Raw genomic sequence first — 23,409 nt, forward strand, 5'->3', positions numbered from 1 at the left:
TCATTTCAGTTATTGTATTCTTCAGCTCTGTTTGGTACTTTCTTATAGTTTCGATTTGTTGAAATTCCCACTGTGTCCATCCACTCTTCTCCCAAGTTCAGTGAACATCATTATGACCATTACTTTGAAGTCTTTATCAGGTAGATTGCTTATCTCAGTTTTGTTTAGTTCTTTTTCTGAGGTTTTTTATTCTTTTGTTTGAAACATATTCCTCTGTCTCCTCATTTTGCCCGATTCTCTGTGTTTGCCTCTATGCATTAGGAAGGCCAACTATATCTCTTAGTCTTGAAAGAGTGGCTTTATGAAGCAGTTGTCCTGTGGGACCCACAAGCATAATCCCTTTGGTTATCAGAGCCAAGCACTCCAGGGGTGTCCCCTGTGGGCTGCATGCGCCCTCCTGCTATAGCAAGGCCATGACTGCTGCAGGCACGTTGGTGGATGTGGCTAAACACTGGCACAGCTAGTTTTAAGTCCCAGCCATGACTGTTGCAGGTATGCTGGAGGGCGGGCCTGGCCTTCATTCCCCCCATGGTGAGAACCCTTTGGTGGGGGTAATAGTCCAGGCTTAGGTTGCCTACCAGGTGTGGGGGCAAAGTCACTTTGAGGCGGGGGGGGGGGTCTGGCTCTAACCAATGCTGTATGCCACCTGTGGCAATACAGAGGCAGCATTGGAGGGTTGCATACCAGGGTGTGCCGGTTGGTGCGAATGGGTCTGCAGAGGTTGCTGCCAGGGTAGGGTTAGTGGTGCTAGCAAGGTAGATGGACAGTGTCAGAAACTGCACCTTCCAGAGCTGGGACAATTAGGTAGAAAATGAGTCCAAAAAAATGGTCCCCATGATCTCTTTCCTCCCCAGAGAAAGTTCTAACAAATCTCTGCCCCTCTGGCATATGCCCTAAAATCAATCAATATGTCTCCTTCACATATGGTGCAGGCACTTTTCAAACTACTGCCTCTGTGCTGGGTTTGGAGGTCTGAGTTTGTGTGTAAGCCCTTTAAGAGTGGAGTCTTAGTTTCCTACAGTCCTCTGGCTCTCCTGGAATTGAGGTCGCTGGTTTTCAAAAACGACATGTCATGGGGGCTTATCTTCCCAGTGCAGGTTCCCAGGGCAGTGGGGTCCAATGTGGGGCTTGAACACCTCACTTCTCAGAGAGGACCTCCATATTAGTAATACCTCTCCTGGTTGTGGGTCACCAAGCTGGGGGTGTGGGTCCTGACAAGACCATATTCCTGCCATTCCTCCTGTCTGATGTGGCTTTTTCTTTATACCTTTAGTTGTGGAAGACCTGTTCTGCTAGTTTTCAGGTAGCTCCCAGAGACAGCAGTTTTGATGTGTTCACAGAAAAAGGTGAGCGAGCTCAGGATCTTCCCGACTCAGCAAACTTGAACCAAAGATGATGTTTTTAACTGAATGAAAGCATGCCTCTTGCTGCATATAGCATTTCCTATTTCATCCCCAGTCCCTGAATTGATGATGAATTGATCTACCTGCTTTCTATTCATATACTTAATTCCTAGAACCCTACAAAATCGTGCAGTATGTTTTATAATTGGGACTTCTTTTCCTCTTGGGGTGGTATATTTTATGTACTACATATTTCATATTTATACACAGCATAATATATACTATTATAAACAGTTTATTACATACCCACCTATTTATGCAGACAACGGTTTGGGCACTGAAGATAAATGATAAACATGACATATGAGGTTCTGTCTTAATTTGCCTGAATTTAAAACTGTATAACAGGTCTTGATTCAATTAAGCATATAAAACATAAACATATGATGAAGAAATCTGTGGAGGGGCCCCTGGGTGGCTCTGTTGGGTAAGCAGTGGGCTCTTGATTTCAGCTCAGGTCATGATCTTGGGGTCCTGGGATCGAGCCCTGAATGGGGCTCCACATTCAGCAGGGAGTTTGCTCGAGGATTTGTTCTCTCCCTCTCCCTCTGCCCCTCCCCCCATATTCTTTCACTCTCCAAAATGAACAAATAAATCTTAAAAAAATAAAAAGAAGTCTGTGGAGTTTCCTTAATTTTGAGGATTTAATATTTAAACTAATGCTTAAAAAGTTAATATTTAAAGATGCAAATTGCACACAAATCTGAAGAGACAGCTAATGTTGAAGCTCTAGAGGGAAGAACGCTTTTGGCATGTTTTAGATACTGGAAGACCAGAGTGGCTGGAGTTAGTTAATAACAATAATTAGAGAGAACAAAAAGAAATGGAACATTCTAATAAGCCAGTGTAAAAGGATATAAGCCTTATTGTTGGAACCACACCGGGGAGTCATTAATCTTGGCAAACTGGGACTAATCTTGAACTGAACAAAATCTTAGAGAAACCCTAAATTTCTCCTACTGATGATTCCATTTTGTCTCTAGCCCATGATGATTATGCTGTTTCCCTTACTTCTCCAGCTCAGACAACCTGACCTACTTTGGTATATTTACAGTAGAACTGAAAATGACCTATACTAGATTCTACAGTCAGCAAATCCGACATTCATGCATTCTAAGAATTACCCTGGAAACCTGTTAAATATCTCATAGAGTACAAAATACTTAGTTGTTCTATTCACAAACCTGAACATTGATTCGTATGTATCAAAAGTTTGAGAAGCACTCTGAGAGCTCATCCACAAGGAAAGACTCTATGCAGATGTTCTGGGCATTGAAATTGTTCAGTCCTCCTTTTTTTTCTTTTTTTAAGATTTTATTTTATTTATTTATTTGAGAAAGAGAGGACACGAGGGAGGGGAGGGACAGGGGGAGAGAGAGAGAGAATCTCAAGCAGACTCCACACTGAGCACAGAGCCCAACTCAGGGCTTGATTTCAAGACCCTGAGATCATGACCTCAGCTGAAACCAACAGTCACATGCTAAATCAACCGAGTCACCCAGGCACCCCTCAAATTGTTCAGTCTTTAACAGAAAGACCAAATCCCTATATATTTCTCATCTTGCCTGCAGGGATTATAATGTTCAGATCTGTCTGCGATGTGAATTAAAGAAAATAAAGGAGTCACATCTCACGCTAGGTTTAGCTTCTAATAGTCACAGAGAAATGCAAAGATGAGACTGCCCTGTTTTTAACCCCGCTTCGGATCCTCCCCACTTTAGGAAACTGACTCGAACTCCTGACTTTCTTGATAGTTTTATTTCTAACACTACACTGATTCTGTTGCTTCAACCAGATCTTCTGTCACTACCTTACCAACTTTGTCTCTCACTTCTATCTTTGTTATCTTTCAAGATTCTTTCCTTTGACTTTCAAATACACCTTTAGACCCTGTCTCTCCAAAGGTTACTACTGCAAGTTATCTTGCCTTCTTTTTATCATCAAATTCAGTAAAAAAATAATCTGCATTCTCTCCTCTTGATTTTTCACCTTCACTTAATACAAGCTGAATTCTGTGCACTACTGTACTGAACCCTAAATTTCAGTGTTATGAGTGGTTTCCTAAATCTCTCCCCCACAGATCTACTCTCAAGCTCTCTCCTACATGACATCTCAGAAAACTGCTATGCTATTTTCCTGGGCTTCCTTCTTAAAACTTTCTTGCTTCACTTTCAGGAAGCTGTTTAGCTTCACCTCCCATCTGACTGATGTCTTTCCCATTGTCTGTCTCCATGAAGTGCCCTCCCCTTCCACAGGGGCATCCTGCAGGGCTCAGTGCTCACCCAGAGTGGCTCAATTCTCTGTTCTCCCACTTTATAATGCCATCCACTTATGTCTCCAACAAAATCTTTATTCAAATGACACCCAAATTTTGTCTTCAATCTACAGAACTTCTAGAAGTGAAAAAAAATGCATTGGCTAGTTCTTCCTAAATATTAAATATTCTATAATTCTATAATAGTTAATACAAATAGTATATAATACTGTAAATGACTTCAAGGAACAAGTCTTAAGTTAAATTTATTATCTCTCTCTCAAAACCCATCCTTCTTCTGTATTTTATATACAATGCAATGGTACCACCATCTACACATTCACCCAAGCAAAAATCACAGGATCAACTTTTATCATTCCTTCTCTGTCAGCCTTGATTCAAGTGGAGCTTTACATCAAAAACTAGGGATGCACTGTATGGTGACTAACGTAATATAATAAAAATATTATTAAAAAAAAGAGAAGAGCGATCTCTAATGTGTCTATCTCTACAATAGTTTTCAAATACAAACAGTCTCTTTCTTTCTTTTCCTACCCCTACTTGTGAAAATCTATATTTAATTCCTGGACTACTGCAATATATTCCCGAATATTTTTTTCATTCTTTTTTTATACTCAGTTTCTATTCAAACTTGTCTTCCTAAAAATAACATACATTTGGAAATTCTACTACCTGCTTAAAAATAATGATGATTCTCCACTATTTGCAGAATAATGTGCCTGATATTTCAGTCATTTTGTAGTTACTGCCCAGCTTTTATCCCAATCTCTTTTCCTATAATTCCTATGTCAAATTATAGTCTCCAGCCACTCAGGCATTTGTACCATTCCCCCAGCATGCCAAGCAGTTTCAAGTACAAAACAGGGGAAAGTTATCTCTTTCTTTCGGAATTCTGAATGATCCATGGTTCATGACATGGAATATACTCTTCAGTAGTTTTGAAGCCTTACTCTCTTGGATTTCAGACTACATTTCAGTGATCTGCACTTAGGTGTTGCTCAAATAGTTGTTCGTGGAAATAATGAAAGAGGTCACAGAAACTTTACCTTCTACACAGTAATAGAAAAAAAAGGGAGGGGGAAGGGTTAGTATCTTTAAAAGAGCAAATGGAGCATTTGCTATGAGGCCAAACTATTTAAAAGGACAACCCTTTATGAAATGAAAAATCCCCTTATGAAAGACAGCACATTTATTTCTAAAGCGCTCTGATCCACCTATCAGCATTTCTTTAAATAGTCACATTTCTTCTCAGCTATCACCACTACAAGACCATGTTTTCCAACATTTACTCCTGAAATTTTCAAATACTCTCATACAAGGTTATAAGATCTTCCAAAGAAAGTAGTAAATCTGTACTGTTGAGTTCTCAATTTAAGCCTCAATGATGATGATGATGACAGTGCTTTTATAAAACTCTGAGGCATTGAGCTCTGCTTCTGATATTGCTGCTCTTAAATTTTATTGAGCCAGTTACTTCTAGTGTCTAAGGAGAGTGCTAGGCACTTTTAGATGCTGCACTAACACTCTGAGGCTACCTTACGTGATAGCACCATAATGAACTTAGCATTTACTGAGCTCATAGACTACTTAGCCTATTCCCTCAGTATAGTTTCCTTCCTATGAAAGCCTGATGCAACTGGTTTTTGTAGCCAACAATGCTATCTTACTCACTCCACGTCATGTAAGTAAACTGCAAAATAGACTACAATATACATAATACATGTCCCTTAACACCAATAAACATTAAAAATAATAGACTCACAACTCTTGCTCATTTAGATACGAGCTGCCTACTACTTTTACTCTATTCCAGCTCATTTTAATTATTTCCAGAGCTACTCTGAGATACACTGGAAACAACTCCTGTAATCGTTGGGAGGAGGTGAAAAGAAATCGATGTTGTCACCTTTTGTTTTCCCACACAGATATTACTTCATAATTGAGTAGGTCTTTATGAATCAGAATAATAGTTTTGTTTTTTGCTCAACATTAGAGGTGACAATCTAAACTATATTGTCGGTAGATCCCACAGTGTGACTGGATTCATGAAATTTTATCTGGGAGCTGTTTATTTCTTCAATTACCATAACCTGAGGCATTCTCCTCCACTTTTCTCGCCAGCCTTCCTGGGAGAAAAAGACAGCCAGTATAACTAGAAAAGTGAGGCAGAAACTGAAAACCAATCTGCTTTTTACCTGTGTGCTGACAGAAAATAAAAACACGTGGTGTTTCTGCTTTTATTTTTGTTTCCATTCTATTGTATTGATAAATTACTCCCAAAATGGGTAGAGTAGGTCAAGAGGAATAGGTGCCAGACAAATGGCACTGTAAACTGACTTCTTCCAGTGTCTTTACATCACGGCGCATGCAACTATCTCCCACTGCTAGGACTAGTAACAAAATTATCTGAGATACTTCCCAGGTCAAATTTTATTCTAGAAGAATAAGTCCCTAACCACTGGAATTTTAGATCTGTCTGTAGGACAGCAAAGAGATCATTAGCCACTCTAGAATATGTTGTTTCAAACTTTTAATGAAATATTACAAAAGAAAATAAACACATATACGCTGCTTCTTAGGTTTTATCCTATGAATTTTATGCTGAATTTAATAATGTTGCCAACTCACTCTTTTCAACTTAAATATTTATAAAATTCACCACCCTTTCACAATTTTCAAATTGATATTTTTTGCAGTCAATTTATGTAATACAGAAAAACTCCAAGAAGAAACAAAAATCACTCAAGATACCACAACATAACAATGACACTAGTAATATCATCTCTTGCCTAGATATAACTTAAACTATCATTTACTTTCTAGCTTAAGAAATATTTCAAAAATGCATCCCATCTAAATACAGTTATACAATTCTACTATGATATTAACCCAACAATGTGAGAAAATAAAATGTATAGAAACTGGGAGGAGTCATAATTTTAATACTGATCCCAGGACAAGCATGTCAAATAGCATTGACGTGCATTTTTCTTCTTTCTTTCTTCTTCTTCCTCCTCCTCCTCCCCCACTCCTCCTCCCCCTCCCCTTCTTCTTCTTTTTTGCTAAAACATACAGTTCAATGAGTTTTCACCAATGTATATACCTGTATAAACACCACCCTATTTACAGTGTCTTTTGTCCAACATGTTTTTGAAGTTATTCCACTCAGTGGTTCTTTTCTTTTTCCTTTGCTTAATGGTGTATTTGCTAAATATAACACAATTTGAATATTCTCACAGGGATGGTCAGTTGTTCAGGAGTTTTTAATAAAGTTTAGCATATGTGTACCTAAGGACCATGTAATTCTATTTCTCCACATTTACTTGAGAGGAATTAAAGCATATGTTCATAAACTAATTAGACAGGGATATTCACAGCAGCTTTACTCATAACTATATCAAAATAAATTACTGACTCTCAGGTGGGAACAGCTCTTTAGAAAATAAAATAAAAGCAACGTACTACGATATAGAGGTTACACAGATTTTATCTGAGATAATTTTAAATCTTCTGAATCTTGATTTAAGATACATCTTAAGTAGTATCAACCAATATTTTCATGATAGCATATCACTTTTATTTTGTTTTAGCATTAGTACTCTCTATCGTGTTCTGTTCACCAAACACACTGATGAACAAAACTATTTATTATCATTTTGAATAAAACTACAGTATAGTTTCTCGTTTATAAACATTTCTGTATCTCTAAATTGTATTTAAGATAAATCCCTAAGAGTAGAATTTTCAGGAAAAGGTATTAAAGCATATTTTATTGAAAATGGGCTGATAACTACTACCAAATTATTCTTGGAAAGTCTTCATCAAATTATCCCTGAAGTGGTATACTGTGAACATTATATCTCTTCCACCCTAATGATATTCTGTATATTGTCTTTTTTTAATGTTCAGTTAGCCAGCATATAGTACATCAGTAATTTCTGATGTAGTGTTCAATGATCCATTAGTTGCATATAACACCCAGAGCTCATCACAACACATGCCCTCCTTACACCCATCGCCTGGTTATATTGAATAGACTTGTTAAGTACTTCTTATTTCCACCAATGAAGATACTATATGGTTGAAATTTAAATTCTATTAATAATGGTATTTAATATTTACATAAAATATTCATGCATACCCTGTTCATGCCCTTTGCACATTTTATTAATGTTTAATATTTTATGTAAGCATTAAAAATCTGTTCATGCATGCCCTGTTCATACCCTTTGTATAGCTTTGCAGGTTTCTAACATTTTCTAATGCAATAACAGTAATATATAGATACAGTATTTCCATGAACTCCTAATTTTACATGGCATCATATTTTAAGATTTATCTATGTTGACTTAGTTGGACAAGGTTGAATTTTAATGCTGAATTTCATTCCATTGCAATAGTATGCCAACACTGATTTTTCAAAAATTCTATTATCAATTATATTTGGACAGATTCCAATCTCTTTTTTAAAAAATGCCACTACAAACTATCAATTTCACATCTCTTAGTGTTCATGTGCAATAGAGCCTCATTAGATGAGCTCATCTTCCTGTTCTCTTTTCATGAAATAAGTCTTACTAATATAGTTGAATTTTTATCAGATTTTTCTTTATAGCTTGCATTTCGGTGCCCTGTTCAAGAAATACTCATCTAAAATTCCACGTCTGCTTAAGATATATGCTCATGTCATAACAACATACATCAACTAAAAGTCATGTAAGGACACTGGAGAGTTGTGGATATGAAAAAATATAAAGAAACTAACTTATGAAAAGAGATAAGAATTTCCAAGGTAAGCTCTATTTAAGTTTAAGATTTACTCTAAAACTTCAGCAATCAATATAGTGATATTGCTACAATGATAGACAGGCAAATCAACAGCACAGAAATAGATAACTCATAAATAGAACCACAGATATACAGTAACTTAGATTTTGCCAAAGCTACCCATACAATTTAATAAGTAAACTTCTTTTCCATAAATGATACTAAACAATTTAGGTTTCTGTGTTAAAAAAAATAACTTTGAATCCACTTTTACTACTAAAATTTACTATTACTTCCTTTTTTTTCACTAAAGAGGTAGAGATGAATTATAGACCTACATATGAAGGCTAAAATGATAAAGATCTATGAGGAAAAAAAAGAGTATTTCTTCATGACCTTGGAGTTAGCGAAGATTTCTCAGGAAAGACTCAAAATACAATATGCATAAAAGAAAAAAAATATATATATATATCACCAGAATTAAAAATTTCTGGTAATCTATAGCCAATATGAAGAAAATGAAAAGGCAAGCAGCAGACTGGGAATAAAATTTTTAATGCACATTTATGCAGCAAAAGATTTCTGTCTAAGCTACTGAAAGCACTTGTATATATCAGTAGGAAAAATGTAAACAAATCAATAAAATTTGACAAAAGACTTAAATAAGCATTGCACAAATTATATGTCCAAATGACCAAAAAAGCATATGAAAATATTATTTCATGGGAAGCAAAATGAAAGATGATTACACACTCATCAGAATTTACATTATAAAGAAAGAAAAATGCCATGTTTTGGCAATGATGAAATTCAATGTAACTTTCACAAATGTCTGGAAGACAGGTAAAGAGGAGTTTGGGGGCTGATAACTCCTCAGTGGTTTCCAATAAAGTTAACCATACCTGACCTATTAATTAACCATTAGTTTGATGTAGGTGCATGTCTAAGGGATATAGACATGCACACACACACACACACACACACACATACACACGTCCAGTATCCTCATAACAGCCTTTAAGATAGATACACAATGAAATAACCCATATTTCCATCAACAAAGTAATGGAGAAAGACAAATTCTGAATATTCAAAAAAATAAACAAATATACAATAATAAAAGAATAAACTACTGATGCACATGTAACAATAGACAACTTATCACTCTATCTGTTCAGGGAATATATAGATACCTGGATTGAATACAAAAACTGTTAGATGCCAGAGAAGTAAAAAAGAAATAGAAGTGGAAATTTAAATGTGCACAAATAGAAAGATAATATATAGAAATGTATTCTTCAAATAGAAAGAAATATCTACCTAAATATATCAGTAATTTCATTAAATCTAAATTGATTAAATAATCCAATTAAAGGCTATTATTGTTGGGACATATTAAAAATAGCAGCAGTACTGATATCAATGATCACAATATGTTGTTATGAGACACATCTTAAATACAAAGTCTGGAAATAAAAAAAAAGGAACAAAGACATAATTTTCAAATCCTAAACTAACAACTAAGAAGCTGCTGTAGTTGTGAAATATTAAGGGAGCTGATACCAGGACAAGGAAAATCTGTACAGGAAAAAATGTCATGGGTAAAAGTGATAGGGGGTTACTCTACCAAGAAAATCTACCAAGTGATAAAAATCTATCTACCATGATATAACCTCACCTCAAAATATTTATGTCATGGAATTTCACTTCCAAATAAGATGGCATAATCAGGACCAGAATTACACTCCCACCTAAAACAATCAATAAATTAACAAAATATAAAAAAGTGACCTTTTTTTCCTAGACGCTGGGCAGCCAACAATGAAGAACAGAAGTCCCTGAGACACAGGAAATAAATGAAGTGAGAACTACAATTGCCCCAGCTGACTACTTTGAGAGCATTGCCAGGCCATAGTGGAGGAGGGAGCAGCCTAGCCTCATCAGAACACAGCAGAGGCCATGATGAGAGGAAAACAGGCTCAAAACCAGATCTACTCTGGAAAAACCCTGAAGATGGCGGAGGAGTAGGGGACCCCTTTTTCAGCCGGTCCCCTGAGTTAAGCTGGATAGGTACCAGACCAGCAGGAATATCCACGGAATCAGCCTGAGATGCAGGAAGATACATCTGGATCTCTACAAATGAACATCTCCAGCGCTGAGTATCGAGGTACGAAGCGGGGAGCCGTGAAACCGCGCACAGATATCGGAAGCTAAACAGAAGGGGGAGGGAGCCGCCGTGTCAGGGCGCCGGGAAGCGGTAGCCACCTGCAAGGGGGAGCGGACAGACCGCGGACCCGCACGCTTGAGACAGCAGGCTGAGAAGGGAGCTCCGGGAGCGTACGCGAGAAGGCTGGCGGTTGGCGGGCCACCTGCACGGGGGAGCAGGCGGACTCGCGGTCAGCACCCGTGAGACACCAGACTGAGACGGGGAGCTCCGGGAGCCCGCGCGGGGCGGCTGGCGGCGGGCGGGGTTGGAAACACAAAGGACAGAGACGTGCCGGCCCTGGAAGTGAGGGCTGGGACGCCGGGTGTGGGGCGCACAGCCCGGGATGCTGCAGGGTTGAGCAGCACCAACAGAAACAGAGTTAAAGTGGCCAGAACATCAGTGGAGAACGATCCGCGATCCCTCTGTTCTGAGACAGAGGCTGAATTTCAGCCGCTGCTGCTCTCTCAGAAGAGGCATAGCAAACCGCCAGGGAAAGCCGCCAGAGAACAAAAGCCCGGAAATACCGGCTCACAGGGTGCCCATCCCCATCCCCCCTCGCAAGGGACACAGAGACTCTACCCAAACAGGGTTTTCTGAGTACCTGCAGGCAGGCCCCTCCCCCAGAAGGCAGGCTGAAAAATCAAGAAGCCCACAACCCGGAGCGCCTGAGTGGCGCAGTCACCAAGCACCTGTCTTCGGATTAGGGTGTGATCACAACGCTCCGTAAGGAGTCCTTCATCGGGCTTCTCCACCGGGAACCTGCTTCTTCCTCTCCCACTCCTCTGCTTGGGTTCCCTTTCTTGCTGACTGTCTCTCTCTCTCTCAAATAAATAAATAAACTCTTTAAGGAAGAAGCCCACATCCCTAAGATCTCTATAAAACAAGGGCGCACGGCCTGGGTCCCAGTCAACACTTGGGCTCTGGACAACCCTGCAATCTCTCTTCATCAGAATGACGAGAAGGAGAAGTCCCCCCCAGCAAAGAAAAGATAATGAGTCTGTGGCCTCTGCCACAGAATTGGCCTCGGCCACAGAATTAATACATATGGATGTATCCCAATTATCAGAAATGGAATTCAGAGCAACAATGGTCAAGATGATGAGTAAACTTGAAAAAAGCATCAGAGAAAGCGTTGCTGAGAATATAGAATCCCTAAGGGCAGAAATGAGAGCGAATCTGACAGAAATTAAAAATTCTATGAGCCAAATGCAGTCAAAACTAGAGGCTCTGACGGCCAGGGTCACCGAGGCAGAGGAACGCGTTAGCGAATTGGAGGATGGGTTAGTAGAAGAAAAAACGAAAATAGAAGCTGGTCTTAAAAAAATCCACGCCCACGAATGTAGATTACGGGAGATTACTGACTCTATGAAACGATCCAATGTCAGAATCATCGGCATCCCTGAAGGGGTGGAGAAAAACAGAGGTCTAGAAGAGATATTTGAACAAATTGTAGCTGAAAACTTCCCTAATCTAGCAAGGGAAACAAGCATTCGTGTCCAAGAGGCAGAGAGGACCCCATCCAAGCTCAACCAGGACAAACCTACGCCACGGCATGTCATAGTGCAATTCGCAAATATTAGATCCAAGGATACAGTATTGAAAGCGGCCAGGGCAAAGAAATTTCTCACGTACCAAGGCAAAGGTATCAGGATTACGTCAGACCTGTCTACAGAGACCTGGAATGAGAGAAAGGCTTGGGGGGGCATTTTTAAAGCTCTTTCAGAGAAAAACATGCAGCCAAGGATCCTTTATCCAGCAAAGCTGTCATTCAGAATTGATGGAGAAATAAAGACGTTCCAAAATCGCCAATCATTAACCAATTTCGTAACCACGAAACCAGCCCTACAGGAGATATTAAGGGGGGCTCTATAAAGGTAAAAAGGCCCCAAGAGTGATACAGAGCAGCAAGTCACAACCGATACAAAGACTTTAAAGAGAAATGGCATCATTAAAATCATATCTGTCAATAATCTCTATCAATCTAAATGGCTTAAACTCTCCCATAAAACGCCACAGGGTTGCAGATTGGATAAAAAGACATGACCCATCCATTTGCTGTCTACAAGAGACTCATTTTGAACCCAAAGATGCATTCAGACTTAGAGTAAGGGGATGGAGTACCATCTTCCACGCAAATGGACCTCAAAAGAAAGCTGGAGTAGCAATTCTCATATCAGATAGACTGGATTTTAAACTAGAGGCCATAGAGAGAGATACAGAAGGGCACTATATTATTCTTAAAGGAAGTATTCAACAAGTGGATATGACAATTATTAATATATATGCCCCCAACAGGGGAGCAGCAAGATACACAAGCCAACTCTTAACCAAAATAAAGAGACATATAGATAAGAACACAGTAATAGTAGGGGACCTCAACACCCCACTATCAGAAATAGACAGAACACCCTGGCAAAAACTAAGCAAAGAATCAAAGGCTTTGAATGCCATACTCGACGAGTTGGACCTCATAGATATATATAGAACACTACACCCCAGAACCAAAGAATACTCATTCTATTCAAATGCCCATGGAACATTCTCAAGAATAGATCATGCTCTGGGACACAAAACAGGTCTCAGCCAATACCAAAAGATTGAAATTATCCCCTGCATATTCTCAGACCACAACGCTCTGAAATTGGAACTCAACCACAAGGAAAAACCTGGAAGAAACTCAAACACTTGGAGGCTAAGAACCATCCTGCTCAAGAATGACTCGATAAACCAGGAAATCAAAAAACAAATTAAACAATTTATGGAGACCAACGAGAATGAATACACAACGGTCCAAAACCTATGGGATACTGCAAAGGCAGTCCTAAGGGGGAAATACATAGCCATCCAAGCCTCACTCAAAAGAATAGAAAAATCTAAAATGCAGTTTCTATATTCTCACCTCAAGAAACTGGAACAGCAACAGAGGGACAGGCCTAACCCACTGACAAGGAAGGAGTTGACCAAGATTAGAGCAGAAATCAATGAATTAGAGACCAGAACCACAGTAGAGCAGATCAACAGGACTAGAAGCTGGTTCTTTGAGAGAATCCATAAAATTGATAGACCACTGGCAAAACTTGTCCAAAAACAAAGAGAAAGGACTGAGATTATTAAAATTATGACTGAAAAGGGAGAGGTCACGACCAGCACCATTGAAATTGCAAGGATTATTAGAAACTTTTATCAACAGCTATATGCCAAAAAACTAAACAATCTGGAAGAGATGGAGGCCTTCCTGGAAACCTATAAACTACCAAGACTGAAACAGGAAGAAATAGATTTCTTAAATAGGCCAATTAACTATGAAGAAATTGAGTCAGTGATAAACAACCTTCCAAATAATAAAACTCCAGGCCCAGACGGTTTTCCTGGGGAATTCTACCAAACATTCAAAGAAGAAATAATACCTATTCTCCTAAAGCTATTTCAAAAAATAGAAACAGAAGGAAAGCTACCAAACTCATTCTATGAGGCTAATATTACCTTGATCCCCAAACCAGGCAAAGACCCCCTCAAAAAGGAGAATTACAGACCGATTTCTCTAATGAATATGGATGCCAAAATCCTCAACAAGATCCTTGCTAATAGAATCCAACAGTACATTAAAAGGATTATCCATCATGACCAAGTGGGATTCATACCTGGGATGCAAGCATGGTTCAACACTCGCAAATCAATCAATGTGATACATCATATCAACAAGAAAAGACTCAAGAACCATATGATCCTCTCAATTGATGCAGAAAAAGCATTTGACAAAATACAGCATCCTTTCCTGATTAAAACCCTTCAGAGTGTAGGAATAGAGGGTACATTTCTCAATCTCATAAAAGCCATCTATGAAAAGCCTACTGCAAGCATTATTCTCAATGGGGAAAAGCTGGAAGCCTTTCCCTTAAGATCAGGAACACGACAAGGATGCCCACTCTCGCCACTATTATTCAACATAGTACTAGAAGTCCTTGCAACAGCAATCAGAAGACAAAAAGGGATCAAAGGTATCCAAATCGGCAAAGAAGAAGTCAAACTGTCTCTCTTTGCAGATGACATGATACTCTATATGGAAAACCCAAAGGAATCCACTCCCAAACTATTAGAAGTTATAGAACAATTCAGTAAGGTGGCAGGATACAAAATCAATGCCCAGAAATCAGTTGCATTTCTATACACGAATAACGAGACTGAAGAAAGAGAAATTAGGGAATCCATCCCATTTACAATAACACCAAAAACCATGCGTTACCTTGGAATTAACTTAACCAGAGACGTAAAGGACCTATATGCTAGAAACTATAGATCACTTTTGAAAGATATTGAGGAAGACATAAAAAGATGGAAAAATATTCCATGCTCATGGATTGGAAGAATTAACATAGTTAAAATGTCCATACTACCCAGAGCAATCTACACTTTCAATGCTATCCCGATCAAAATACCGAGGACATTTTTCAAAGAACTGGAACAAATAGTCCTTAAATTTGTATGGAACCAGAAAAGGCCCCGAATCTCCAAGGAACTGTTGAAAAGGAAAAACAAAGCTGGGGGCATCACAATGCCGGATTTCGAGCTGTACTACAAAGCTGTGATCACAAAGACAGCATGGTACTGGCACAAAAACAGACACATCGACCAATGGAACAGAATAGAGAACCCAGAAATGGACCCTCGGCTCTTTGGGCAACTAATCTTTGATAAAGCAGGAAAAAACATCCGGTGGAAAAAAGACAGTCTCTTCAATAAATGGTGCTGGGAAAATTGGACAGCTACATGCAAAAGAATGAAACTTGACCACTCTCTCACACCATACACAAAAATAAACTCCAAATGGATGAAAGACCTCAATGTGAGACAGGAATCCATCAAAATTCTAGAGGAGAACATAGGCAACAACTTCTATGACATCGGCCAGAGCAACCTTTTTCACGACACATCTCCAAAGGCAAGAGAAATAAAAGATAAAATGAACTTATGGGACTTTATCAGGATAAAGAGCTTCTGCACAGCCAAGGAAACAGTCAAAAAAACTAAGAGACAGCCCACGGAATGGGAGAATATATTTGCAAAGGACACCACAGATAAAGGACTGGTATCCAAGATCTACAAAGAACTTCTCAAACTCAATACACGAGAAACAAATAAACAAATCATAAAATGGGCAGAAGATATGAACAGACACTTTTCCAATGAAGACATACAAATGGCTAACAGACACATGAAAAAATGTTCAAAATCATTAGCCATCAGGGAAATTCAAATCAAAACCACACTGAGATACCACCTTACGCCAGTTAGAATGGCAAAGATAGACAAGGCAAGAAACAACAATTGTTGGAGAGGATGTGGAGAAAGGGGATCCCTCCTACATTGTTGGTGGGAATGCAAGTTGGTACAGCCACTCTGGAAAACAGTGTGGAGGTCCCTTAAAAAGTTAAAAATTGAACTACCCTATGACCCAGCCATTGCACTACTGGGTGTTTACCCCAAAGATACAGACGTAGTAAAGAGAAGGGCCATATGCACCCCAATGTTCATAGCTGCATTGTCCACAATAGCCAAATCATGGAAGGAGCCGAGATGCCCTTCAACAGATGACTGGATTAAGAAGCTGTGGTCCATATATACAATGGAATATTACTCAGCTATCAGAAAGAACGAATTCTCAACATTTGCTGCAACATGGACGGCACTGGAGGAGATAATGCTAAGTGAAATAAGTCAAGCAGAGAAAGACAATTATCATATGATTTCTCTCATCTATGGAACATAAGAACTAGGATGATCGGTAGGGGAAGAAAGGGATAAAGAAAAGGGGGGTAATCAGAAGGGGGAATGAAACATGAGAGACTATGGACTATGAGAAACAAACTGAAGACTTCAGAGGGGAGGGGGTGGGGGAAGGGGATAGACTGGTGATGGGTAGTAAGGAGGGCACGTATTGCATGGTGCACTGGGTGTTATACGCTACTAATGAAGCATCAAACTTTACATCGGAATCTGGGGATGTACTGTATGGTGATTAACATAATATAATTAAAAAAAAACAAAACAAAACCAGATCTACTCTGGTAAGAGAAATAATGTCCTGAGAAGGACATCGCTCTCTAATCCCCAGAACCTGTGGATATTCTATTTCACTTTACATGTTAAAGCAGATTTTGTAGATTTCGATAAAGGTAAAGACCTTGATGGGAGATTATCCTGAATTATTTGAGTGGGTCGTGTTCTTAACAGCAGACAGAGAAAGAGAGATATAAAGAGAGCAGCATGAGATCTTGATCTGCTATCACTGAATTTGTACATAGCAGAAGAGGGCCATGAGCCAAGGTATGTGGGCTAGAAAACACCAAGGAACTGATTCTCCCTGGAGCCTTCATAAAGGAATGCAGCCCTGCATTCCTGACCTCTTGATTTTAGGCCAGTGGAACCTGTGTCATATTTCTGACCTAAATAAATGTAACTTAGTGAATTAATGTTGTTTTAAGCCATGTACAATAATAAATTTGCACTGTAATACTTTAGTATGGCAGCAATGGAAAACTAATACAGATATCAAGATATCTGGAATTTTGCTGGTCAGTCTACCAAACAAGAAAGCTCACAGAGAGAACGTTTGAGAGTATCCTGCTCAGTACGGACCAGTGTGTATTTGTAAGAAAATTACCGAAATCCAAGGGTAGAATGACCTGAAAGAATTAAAGGCAATGATTTACTGGGCTCTTGAAGAAACAGAAATAGTGTCTGTTCCAGCCATACCAGAGTATCTTCTGATTTACAGGGCGCTGGATAGAATGCACAAAAAGGCCCGTGCTTTAGTAGGCGGGGAATAATTTGATCTACAATGAACATTGCTCTGAATCCATCTATAAAACAATAAAGCAAACGCTGAAAGGATCAAAGATTTCCAAGTATCATGACTGCCTACCTGAACAAAGATGAGGATTTTCAGAAAACTACAATGTTACCCAGCACCCAACAAAGTAAAATTCATAATGGCTGGTACACTGATATCTAAATAAAATTACATGGTACTTACAGAAGCTGGGAAACATGACCAATAATGAGGAGATATATCAATTTGAAACTAATTCAGAACTGATATAGATATTAGATTTAGGAGATATTAAGGCACTTAACAGTTTTTAAAATTTTGTCCCATGTATTAAAAACGTTAAGTCAGAAAAAAGAAGATATATAAAAGACCCAAATCAAACACGTACAGAAGAAAACTACAATGGATGGAGTTAACGGCAGGTTAGATATTACAGGAAAAATGAAAAAGATTAGTGAACTTGTATACATTGCAATAGAAACTAATATATACAGAAAGAAAGGATAATTAAAAAAAAAAAAAAACGAACAGAGCATCAGTGAGTACAATAAAATTTCAAGAGACTTAACATATGCATAATTGGAGTCCCTGAAGGAGAGGGAGAAAGACTTATTGGAACAACAGTATCCTAAGGTAGATTGTTACAGGTTAAACTAAAATCTTAAAGAAGCCACTGAAACCATAAGAGTTACGTATTAAGTCAAAATGAGATAAAATGGAATCATTTTAAAAAATTCAGTTACTCTGAAAACACACATAGGAAGAGAAAAAGGGAAACAAGGAACAGACGAGGAAAACAGACAATAACAAAGCATGAAACCTAAAAATATCAGTAATCACATTAGTGAGAAATGGCTTAAATGTCCCAATTAAAAGGTAGAGGTAGACTGAATCACAAAGTAAGACCCACCTACAAGCTGCCTAGAAAAAGCATATTCTAAATAGAAAGAGAAAAACTGGCTAAAAGCTGACAGGATGGGGGGGAAATCATATGCGAATAGTAATGGAAATAAAACTGCGTGGGTACATATTGGTACAATAGACTGCAGAGTACTGAATAGCATCAGGAGAAAAAGAGGTAATTTCATAATGATAAAGAAGTAATTCACTGGCAGGCCATAAACAGCCAATAACAGAGGTTCCAAATACATCAGGCAGCAACTAACCGAAGAGCAAAAACCAACAAACCTAACCACAGACACGCTTGGATACAAAACGCATGGGTGCCTGGGTGGCTCAGTCGGTTAAGCGTCTGCCTTTGGCTCAGGTCATGATCTCAGGGTCCTGGGATAGAGCCCACATTGGGCTCTCTGCTCAGCGGGGAGTCTGCTTCTCCTTCTCTCTCTGCCCCTCCCCCCAATTGTGCGCGTGTGCACTCTCTCTCTCTCTCAAATAAACTCTTACAAAAATAAAAAAAAGAACATGCCACAAATTAAAAAACAGAACAAATGCATATAATATAAAGTACATAGAGCACATTACCAAGATGGACCAAATCAGTGAGTATAGAAAAAGAGTTTTTAATAAATTTAAAACAACTCAAGTATGCTCTCAATGTATAACAGGATTAAGTTAAAAATAAATATAGCTCTCTGGAAAGTGTCCCAGTAAGGATTATAAACAGCACACTTCTAAAAAATATACATTGGTCACTGAAGAAATCAGAAGAGAAATTATAAAATGTTTTGAGCACAATAAAAATTAAAACACAAGGTATCAGAATTTATGAAAAATTGTTAAAGGAGTATATATAGAGAATTTTATAGATAAAATGTCTTTCTAGAAAAAAATGTTTTAAATTATACTTCCAGTTTTTACCTTAAAAAAAAAAACCTACAAAAAAGAAGAGCATATTAAACCCAAAGTAATTAGAGGAAAGGAAAAAACAAACTCCACAGTGTAAATCAATGAAAGAGAACAGAGATAAATAATAGGAAATCAATAAAACAAAAAGTTGGTTGAGAGATAAATAAATTTGATATAGCCTCTATCTAGCCCATGACCATGAACAAATGAAGAAAAGAAACAAAAAGTACCATTAGCAGAAATGATAAGTGTGAAATTACTATGGAATCAAGATATATATAAAGGATAATAAGGAGACATTATGATCAAAGTTATGCCAATAAATTACAGAACTTAAATTTCTGAATTTCTCTGAAAAACGCAAACTACCAAAACTCAAAGAGTTGCCCTGGATTTCAGACCCAGCTTTCCTGGAGGATTCTACCAATCATTTAAGGATGAGATATTAAAATTCTTCACAAACTCTTCCAGAAAATCAAGAAGCGAATATTTCCAATATTGCATTCTTTTTTTAAAGGTTTTTAAAGATTTATTTGAGAGAGAGAGAGACTGAGAGAAAGAGAGAGCATGAGCAGGGCAGAGGGAGAGGAACAGACAGACTCCGGGCTGAGCAGGGAGCCCGATGTGGGACTCAATCCCACGACCCTGGGATCCTGACCTGAGAAAAGACAGATGCTTAACCCACTGAGCCACCCCAGGAACCCCTCATATTGCATTCTATGCAATCAGCACAACTCTGATATCTAAACCAGAGAAGAAGAAGAAGAAGGAGAAAAGGAAGGAAGGAAGGAAGGAAGGAAGGAAGGAAGGAAGGAAGGAAGGAAGGCTGACAAATTTTCTCACGAAAGTATGCAATTACTCTAACTACAGTTTCAGCAAATCTATTATAATAATATTTTTAAAAGATAATCCATGGTGAGAAAGTGTGATTCCCCCCCCCCAAAAAGCAGGGTTGGTTTAACATTTGACAATCAGTCAATGTATTCACAATACCAACAACTTAAAAAAGAAGAACGAAACACAAAGAAGCATCATTTGACAAGTTCCAAAACTCATTAACAGTAACTCTCAACAAATTAGTACACATCTACAAAAACTCTACAGTTAATATCATACTTAATGGTGAATTTTCCATCACCTTTAGGAAAGTTCCCCCACCCCATGCTGTCAAGGACATCACTCATACTTGATTTTAGAATTTCTATGGTTCCACTTTATATATATAAGATCATTTTGCTCTCTGATCCATTTGGAGTTTACACTGGAGTATGAAACAAAGTATGATCCTAATTTTATCTTTTCCAAATCTTTGTAAGACTTACAAGAATTTATTTCTCCACAAATTTCATATGTCCCATTATAAACTAAATTTCTATACACACTTGGGTTTAGTGCCACAGTTTTCATTGTTTGGATCCGACAATTTAGCTATGTGTGCATCGATACCACACTGTTTTAATTCTGTGTTTATAATATACTTTTATAAATGGTGGTACCATGAACACACTGGTCTTCTTTTTCAGAATTTTCCTCAATATTCTTACTTTTTGTTATTTATAAGAACTTTAAAACTAATAAGTCAAGTGCTTTGAAAAATATTTTGATTTTAGTTAATATTTGGTGCTGCAAACTTCTTTGCGTTTATGTCTGTGTGCGTGTTAACTGATCTTATCATTCCTTGCTTAGTTAAAATATCTAAGGAATATCATGTTATCCTAGGAATATATATCATAAATGAGAGAAAAAGTCCTTTATGATTTATAACATTATCACTATATGTATGGGACAGTTTGAATCAAACTACTTAAATGAAACTTCAGGTACTGTCTTTGAAATTCAGGATCAGATTTTTTCCCCCAGATCTGTGCAGCTAATCTGTCTTCAATAATTCAAGTACTTTTGCCATTGAAATGAACCAGTGTCCAAATAAATGAGTCTACAGAGCTGTGCCCTCTCTGATTAAAAATTTCCCCTGTATGTTTAGAGGGTAATGATTACCTCCACGTTATTCTTCCCTGAGATATTTCTGAAACATTTCTGCCTCTGGATTATTTCACATAAAATTCATGAATAAGTTTTTATTTTCACTGTTGCATTTTAATCCCACCTTACTCAGGAGAATATCAAATGAATGATTTAATTCACTGACAAAGTGGCTTAATTGGACAGGTGTTTGGGGTCATTCTGTTCATGACAAGTTTGTGCTATCTCAGTAAGTATGTAAGTATGAGCTTGAATTTCAGAGTTGCTCTTTCAAATCAAGGAAATAAATTACTTTGGTCTAATGATAACATTAGAATACTAATTTTAGAATACTAAAAATAAATTACTTTGGTCTAATGATAACATTGTTTAACTTTGATAGCTTTAGAATACTAAAAATGATAAAGTGGTTGTGTTTTCTTTTTATGCTACTTCTTAAACCTGACAATAGGTATTTTCAAAGCTTAGATGGAAAATTTCAAGAGTGGACATTGGGTTTTTACTTCTCTAATTGATCGCAACAAGGTTAAAACAAATACTCTGATTACAATGACCAGATTTTAATGAATAATTGTCTGTTAAGGGTTTCCTTCTATTGTTTAAATGCGGGCAAACACTTTGCATGGTGATGTGTAATAGCATTTTAAAAAATACAGTGGAGGGGTGCCTGGGTGGTGCAGTCGGTTAAGGAGCCCATTCTTGGTTTCAACCTCAGGTGGTGATCTCTGCCCTGCATCAGTCTCCCTGCTGAGCGCAGAGTCCGCTGAAGTTTCTCGCTCCTTCTACCCCTCCCTGCAATGGAAACTTCGTTAAATCAAACTCTGTTATAGTAAATTTATATTAACTGTATCTTGTCACTAAAGCATTTAAAAATTCCCGTATAGCCATAAGGAACTGTAAGACTTTAAAAGAGGGATACTTACACTTTCTTTTTTTTTAAATTAATGAACTTTTGTTTTTAAAGCAGTTCTACTTTCATAGCAAAACTGAGCAGACAGTACAAAATATTCCCATAACCCCCCCCCCCCGCCCCACACATGGACAGCCTCCCCATTTTCCACATCCCCACAGACTGGTTAATTTGTTACAATTGATGAACTTACACTGACACATCTTTACCCCCAAAGTCTATAGTTCACATTGGTTCTCACTCTTCCCTGCTATTGGACAAATGTATACTGACATGTATCCATCATTTCAGTATCATATGGAGCAGTTTCCCTGCTCAAAAAATCCTTTGGTCCACCTATTCATGCCTCCCTGCCTCTCCTAACCCCTGGAAACCACTAATCTTTTTCCCATTTCCATAGTTTTTGCCTTTTCCACAAGTAAAATAAGTAAAATCATACAGTATGTAGCCTTTTCACATTGGCTTTTTTTTCCCCCTTAGGAACATGCATTTAACATTCCTCCATGTCTTTTCATAACTTGACAGCTCTTTTTTTTAGCACTGAATAATATCACATCGTCCGGATGTCCCACAGTTTATTCATTCACTTACTGAAGGACTTCTCGATTGCTTCCAAATTTGGCAATTATGAGTGAACCCACTATAAACATTCATGAGCAGATTTTCATGTGGACATAACACAGAGCTGAAAAACTCTTCTGAGTAAACGCCAAAGAGCACAATTATTAGACTGCATGGTAAGAGTATGTTTAGTTTTCGAAGAAACTGCCAAACTGTCTTCCAGAGTGGCTGTGCCACTTCTGCATTCCCACCAGCAATAAATGAAAGTTCCTGTTGCTCACCACCTTTGGCCACATGGACTGCTCGTGTTTTGGATTGGGGGCATTCTAATAGATGTGTGGTACTACCCCATTGCTGATTTAAATTGCATTTCTATGATGGCAAATGATGTGGAGCATCTTTCCATATGCTTATTTGCTGTCTATAAATTTTCTTTGGTGTCTGTTCAAATCATGTGCCCATTTTTTAATTGGGATGTTCATTTTCTTATTGTTGGGCTTTAAGAGTTTTTTGCATATTTTGCATAATAGTCCTTTGATATGTCATTTGCAAATATTTTTCTGACAGTCTGTAGCTTATCTTCTCATTTTCTTGACATTGTCCTTTACAGATAAGATTTTAATTTTAATGAAGTACAGCTTATCGATTAATTATTTCAAGGATTGTGCA

At 38.0% G+C, this 23,409-nt stretch overlaps 1 pseudogene; it reads right to left on the reverse strand.

Moving 5' to 3' along the window:
• Positions 1-299: 299 nt before the first annotated feature.
• LOC100470459 overlaps positions 300-23,409 on the reverse strand; it is an 81,328-nt pseudogene continuing 58,218 nt past the window's right edge.

The sequence above is a fragment of the Ailuropoda melanoleuca genome, chromosome 15 (assembly GCF_002007445.2).
Source record: "Ailuropoda melanoleuca isolate Jingjing chromosome 15, ASM200744v2, whole genome shotgun sequence".
NCBI lineage: Eukaryota > Metazoa > Chordata > Mammalia > Carnivora > Ursidae > Ailuropoda > Ailuropoda melanoleuca.